Source organism: Zeus faber (assembly GCF_960531495.2).
Source record: "Zeus faber genome assembly, chromosome: 5".
NCBI lineage: Eukaryota > Metazoa > Chordata > Actinopteri > Zeiformes > Zeidae > Zeus > Zeus faber.
Genome location: NC_137192.1, coordinates 27,612,145 through 27,619,175, shown reverse-complemented (window position 1 = coordinate 27,619,175; position 7,031 = coordinate 27,612,145). Strand labels below are relative to the sequence as shown.

At 39.8% G+C, this 7,031-nt stretch overlaps 1 long non-coding RNA gene across 1 annotated transcript; it reads right to left on the bottom strand.

Moving 5' to 3' along the window:
• Positions 1 to 205: 205 nt before the first annotated feature.
• LOC307230096 lies at positions 206 to 6,067 on the bottom strand. Its single transcript, XR_013844152.1, has 4 exons — positions 5,925 to 6,067; positions 1,908 to 2,372; positions 1,057 to 1,157; positions 206 to 974 (listed from the first exon to the last, which is right to left on the bottom strand). It is a non-coding gene; the product is annotated as an uncharacterized lncRNA (long non-coding RNA).
• Between the last annotated feature and the right edge of the window lie 964 nt (positions 6,068 to 7,031).

Genomic DNA, 7,031 nt, shown 5'->3' with positions numbered 1-7,031 from the left:
AAGGCCTCATTTAAAAGTTTGTTCCCACCTTGGTTGCCGTGCTCCAAGCTTGTGCAAGACACCGCTGCAGAGATTTATGGTTTAATGGAAACGTCAAAAAATAAAATAAAAGAATACATCTACTATAAAACACTACTTTTATTGGGTTTGTTTGGAGAAACGCACAGTGGATCGCGCGCCGCAGCCTACAGTGTAACACATCCGATTTTTTTTCGTTTGTTTTTTAAACAAAGAAAGAAACATAGTAGAATTATTTTTTAAATACTTTCCCTCGTCTACCATTGTCACAGACAGTTGGTATTAATTCCTCTTTCTTTTAAAAGATTTGTGCTGGTCTCTGCAGTCAACAACAGGGCACATCCCATGCTTAGTTCTTAGCGTGGATGCTTGCGGGTCCGGTGGTGCTCCAGCTGTGGGTGTAGTAACTCAGATGGTGGGCGGTTCTAATTCATCGAGTCTCAATCTTACCTAGTACTGACACACAAAGCTGAACAGCTTATTTCACCACATTTTCCGAAATAGGCCGCTCACAAAAACTGACTGGGTTGTCTTATTTCAAAGTGGGTCGGCTAGTTGGCCCACCAGAGACCGAAACCCCTCCTGCGAGACAAAAAGTATTTCGATTTTTGATTTGTTTGACATGTACATATTGTATTTCAATACTTACTCTTTGACAAGATCTCAAGGGTGCAGATGTACAGTGTGATCCGTTGATAGGCTTTTCCAGTGACCTTTTTGTAGTGTTCAATGGTAAAGGGTACCTCAGTCCCAGGGATATTTTTTATCTCAGAGCCATCAGGATAGAGCAGGACATATTCTCCATCTTCCATGTCTAAGTAGACGTCTTTTAGTTTTTTCGATGCAGCTGCCAAAAGTTGCTCAGATGACCACTGGGGTTCAACATGTAGAGGTAGGGTTTTCCCTCTTATGGGCTTGAAGCCATACTTAGTCTTGCTCATGATCCCAACAGAAATCTAGAGCAGAAATAAGAAAAGATGGAAGGAATAAGATAGACTATTGTGTATGACCATTCAACAAACATCAATATTAACTTACCTTGACTATTTTCTTTGATTTAATTTTGCTTTTTAAAATAGTTTTTGTCTCCATTTCTTTCAGTTCTCTGTATTTCATGAACTGGTAAATAGCTGACTTTGCTGAGAGAGAGAGAGAGAGAGAGAGAGAGAGAGAGAGAGAGAGAGATTCACAATTAATTGTGTATACTGTATTTCGTCAGGATATTTGAATGAGTGGGTTAATTATAAGCAAAAGGCCAATGCTATGTTAACAGCAGATATCTGCAATAATATTGGAGTCATGCGTTCACTGTGTTCAAATAATCCAAACCTACTGACATTTTAGCTCATTTTCCAACACCACAGACTGATAGTCGACTTCACCGTGTGTCCAGACGTGTGCATCACTTTAAAGTGTCCTCTGGAAACACTTCCCTTGTTGTTTGGTGTAATTGCAGCACATTTCTCTAATGTGTTGTGGTGTCTGTATTGTGAGGAATTTGAATGAATTTAGTGTGTATTCTAAATATTGTGCATATGTTGTCAAATTGGTGCAGGTGTTTTCTTAGGTTTCAGTGTGTTGAGCACTCAGGGCCACCGTTCAAATCTGCTCCTGTTACATTTCAGACTAACAGAATAAAGAATTTGTATTTACCCAGATACCTTGAGAATTTATTTTATAGTAGAAAGCAGAGGTAAACCTCTTTCTATATCACAAGGTTTTAATAAACCTCAATAAACCATTTGGTCAATGGTTTGACCAAACTATGAATGTCAACATTTAATTAATATTGTGACCATTTGTTTTGCTCATATCATTTTGCTTATTTTTTATTGAATGGAGAATCAACAATTAATTAAGTTATTATCTGCTGGCAAATGAAAACTTACCCGACTGAGATTGTCTGGTCTCCTTCCAATCTTCATTACTGTCTTCAGTCTCAGTTTCAGAAGAGTGTGAAGAAAAGAGCTGCTCAGCACCAGCTGGTTCTAAAGCAGCAGCTGGATCTGAGCTACTGGCTGCTTCTGACACTCCCCAGTCCTCTCCATCAGCTTCTGTTTCCATCTGTTCAGTTGAGGTGCTGGATACAGGTTCTGCCTCTCTCTTCTTCTCAGTTTGGCTTTGATGAAGCTGGGACCACTGAGCGCACTCTTCATCATGTTCAGTCTTCACAGGGCCAGGAGGGAACGGGAACTGGGTGATACCAGCCTCCTGACCGACACGAAATTCCTTCTCTTCCTCTTTAATGTTTGGGGGCCCTGGCTCCTCCTGGCCCAGACTGGGGCTCCACTCCTGCTGCTCAGGGGGAAGCTCCTCTTTACAAAAAGAGAACTGCTGGAGCTCTGGAGGCAACACTGAAATACAGACAGAGGGAGGAAAACTAGGACAGTGACACCAATAAATCACATCACGTCAGTGATTAGACGCTTGTGTCCAAACCGACTTACAATAGGTACATTTTGTCAGTAGTAGAGTTAAAGATGATTGTTTTGTTAACAGGAAAGTTAGAAAGGAAAAGGGAAAGAGACAGGTCCGGGTGTTGTTCAAGTGACTCTGTGATGTTACACACTCAAACCTCTGACACGTCGTTCCAGAATCATCCCAAAATAAAACTTTTTTGGAGAGAAACCCAAACTAATGTACTGTATGGCCCTGTTTACACCTGTCATTAACATATGTCTTGGGTAATACTATGACGAGGGGACAGCTCGTAGTACAGGTGTGAATGCATTGCACCCAAGACGATCAGAGATCAGATCACTTAGACCACATTTGGAGGTGGTCTGGGCCGCATATAGCTACATTTTTTTGCAGTGTAAACGCAAATGTGTCCTGGTCAACATTAAAGGACCACCTACCCAACTAATATCTTCTGCGTAAGTGGAAGTTTCATTTCAAATTTCATACAAGTTGCAAACAGATGAAAATAAATACATCTAAAATAAAAACATAGCAAAACCGACGCAGTATGTATGTCGCACCTCTGTCTAGAGGAGAAAAAACTCCACTCCAATTCTGAGTTATGTTAACGTTTCCAATTTTCCATCAGGAAACGATTAAAATCTGGTTAGCCTGAACCCTGCGCTGAGTTAAGTACACACGGCACCAACATTTCAGTCTGTAATGTTTTTACCCCTGCGCTAAGGTCTGGAAATGATGTTGGTGTTTATTTGCATATAGAGCATGGGAAGTGAGATCCGATCACAAGTGGTTACTCGAGACGCATTGTAATGCTAGGTGTGAACAGGCATACTAAGAGCTGTCCATTTGTTATTGGATGACCCAAGACACATGTTAATGGCAGGTGTAAACAGCAGTGGGTGACCAATTGATCGGTCAAACAAAAAATGTCTGCAGACTAGTGTTGTCAAGAATATAGATTTTTCTATACATATCGATTCTCAATATTTGAAAGTGTTTCAATACAAATTTTGCGCACTATTGATATACTGGTAGCAGCTGCTTCCTCGCTGTCTCTTCTCTCCCACACGGAGTCACACACAGCTCAGCAGCGGCCACATAGCCCTGCCTCCTCTCACTCACTCGCTGTCTTCACTCGTCTCCTTCGCTCCGGTTTGTCATGGTGTTAGCTCCTTAAAGATGGCAAGAGCAGAGCCTCCGCGACTGGTTTTGAAAGAAAACAGCAGGACGGCTGTTTGGAAATATTTCGCATTTGGGGCAAAACGTAAACCTAACTCCGAGAATTGGAGTGGATTTTTTTTTTTCTCCTCCAGACAATGCTGCTCCGTCGGTGCGTTTCCGTGGCGATTTTCCTGTGTTTTTATTTTAGATGTATTTCTTTTTTTTGTGTTTGCTAAGTTGTATGAAAAAAAAATCTTTAAACACAACATGTTCTTTTTTGTTTGGCCTTAATAAGGTAACGAAGCGCACATACGCACCATCGCAGGTGTCCCGATCGCGGAAATCCGCTACCTCTATGCCCATTCACGGTTTAAAAAACCCGCAGCACATAAAAAAGGGCACCATGGACATCAAGGGGCAGGTGCTCAGGCATCCTCAGCCCCCACCCCACGTGCCTGCCTGTGTGCCAAGTGCCACTATGGAACTTGATTTAGTAACAACTGGATGTTTTTGTGTACATACTTTACTTGTAAATAATAAATCCTGCACCTCCGGAACAGGGAGACTATTTCCCGACTAGAAGTTAATATCATGCCATTCATTATTATTATTTTTTTATCGTTTATAATTATTTATTTTTCATAATTCTTTTTTTACAAAGTTAAATATTTTGATTACCTGTGGACATTTATTTATTTGATACATTTTTTACAAAAAATTGTATTGTATGTTTTGTATCTATCAGATACAAAACAAAAAACAACATCATATCAACATCATATATCGGCCATCAATCTCCGCACACTCTAAATATTGGCCATTAAAAAACCCTTATCAGTCGACCACTAGGAAACAGGGCCTCTGTGCATGTTACCAAAATTCACTCAGACAACCACACATTTTTCTTGGCGACTCAAACATTCTTACAATTAGATTGCAGAAAAACTAAAGAAGTTCACAAATTTGAGAAACTCTGCTACAAATGTTACCATTTTGGGCCACAAGGCCTGACAAAATTCAATTACAATGCAGGTCTTGAATGAAATGGAAAATTGGATAAGATTGAATAACTGAACAAATCTTAAAGTGCTTTAGAATTAGCAGGGCTAAATTCATAGCTGTGATTCACAAAGACTGGGAAGTTTAAAAATGATCCTAAAGAATGGTATTTATATCTCATCAAATCACTGATTTTCCTGAGTAGGTTAATGTGCAGCATGAAAATACTAAAATTCAAAACCTCAAAATTGGGACGAGGTTGAAGTTGACTACTTATTTGCCAGCTCCTCATTCAAAATTTTCAGTTCACCTTAAATGGCTGGAATAACGTTATTTGGCCCTTGTAGATGGCTCTATTCCGAGACTGGTCTCTGTCTTGTACTGTAGAGGCCTCTATTGAAAGATTTCCAAAATTACAACAGGTACTCCTCACTTAATGACCTACCTGTGTAACGACCCTTCGAACTTACGACCAGCTCTCCGACCAGTCGGTATTGTGTGCTGTACGAGAACTTTGGTCGTGGAAACGGCAGCGCGGCGTCTCAGCGCCAAGCATCTCACCGCACATCACAATTTCTTAGAGATTGCCTTAGTAGAGATTAACAATAAAAATGAATGAAATTAAATAAAAATTTTCTTAAAAAAAAGAAATACTATAGTCAAGTCATGACAATTATGCAGAAAGTGCCTCCCCTTTGCCTGCCTTTCTTGTTAAATAACAGTAAGGTCCATCTTGTCATGTTGTCTTTCTGGTTACTTCATATAGTAGCTTTTAAAAAAAATTAGCAATTCAAATTAAAAATGCATCCTGGACAGTTATTGTTTTTATTTTTTATTTTTCTGAATGCAGTTTTCACAACAGATTAGTCATTTTAGAAATCTCTCAATAGAGGCCTCTATAGTACAGGATATAACTAGAGACATGTACAGGCCAAATAACGTATTGTGGCCATTTTAGTTGGACTGAAAAATTCGAATAAGGAGCCAACTTTAAATTGTCGGTTTTGTTTCGTCACTCTCCCAACATATATCTAATACTTTGATCCCTTGCATCCCATTTTCCTCTACATTTAAATCCACAGGTAGTTGTTGAACATGTCGTTTTCATGAAAACAACGAGCTTTTTGGGGATATTAGAATACATTATTTGTAGATAGGCTAGAATGAAATATAGTGCAGCTCGCTGTTAGCTCAAGGAGACACTGATGTTCCGGACATTAAGAAAACCAAACGTATAGAAAAAGTTACCCTACGAAAAGTAAATAAAGCCTCATCCGTGTGGTGTCCATTCAAAGTAACGTTAGTTCCATGCTCGGTGTCCAGACCTGCTCTGTGCAGCACAACTCGAGGACTCCGTGCAGCGTCCAGTAACTCGCGTTGGCCGTTGTTTTCTTCTTGTAAACGAGAAACTTTCTCCTCGTATTCTGAGATGGTTTTTTCAAATAATCCTAAAATCTCCTCCACAGCTGCAGCCAGAGGACGGCTAATATCTGCTCTCAGGGTTTCTAACCTCCACATTTTAACACGGCGATGGAAAACTGCTGCAGGAAAGATAAACAAGCTAAGCTAACGCGCTTCCGATGCGTCGCTGAAAATGTTCCCTCGGAAACTACACTCACTACAGGGTTCCGCTGTTGCTTGTTCTGCGTGACTGGATGTTATTTCTTTTTTTTATTGATCGCTCACGTGACAGAAACAAACCATTGGAACGATACAGAGAAGATAAGAAGTAAAGCCTTCCTCGTTTTTTCATCTGTTACTTTTTTCATCTGTTACTTTGCTCCCACTTGATTTCCATGTTATTCGGTCATAGTGAGATAGTGCCTTCTGGCGGCGAGTAGTGCACAACACACTGTAAACATGATGGAAGTTGAACAAGAGCAAACCAGAAATAACATGGAAGTGCACTCATCCTTTTATTAACACAGTGCATAAGGACATTTCATTTACAATGTTCTCTATATTCTGTATCATAACAGCGTTCTGTTACTTTGCTTCCATCAGGTGGATGAGGTGGTTCTTTTTATTACATTCCAAATAAAAGTTGATGTTGTGGCTGCATCTCTTTACATGTTTCTTCCAAATCCAAAAGATTTCACCATGAGCTGTTTTTTCCTCATCATTCCCACTCCCTCTCCATTTCCTTCTATCTCCTCCATGCAGACAGTTAAAAGCTCAAAATGCCTTCAACATATGGTACAGAATGAATACAGTCATATAGTCTGTGTGTTATGACTCATTCAGAATAAGAATTGGTGATACAAATACCGAATGACGTTAGGGAGGATAGTATGGACTATATTCATGTGTTCCATTAACGCTTGTCACTGCTTAATACAATTTAAAATCGTACATAAATTGCACAATTCTGAAGTGAAGCTACACAAACTCTTTCCAGAAATGTCACCTCTATGTGATAGATGTCATCTGAG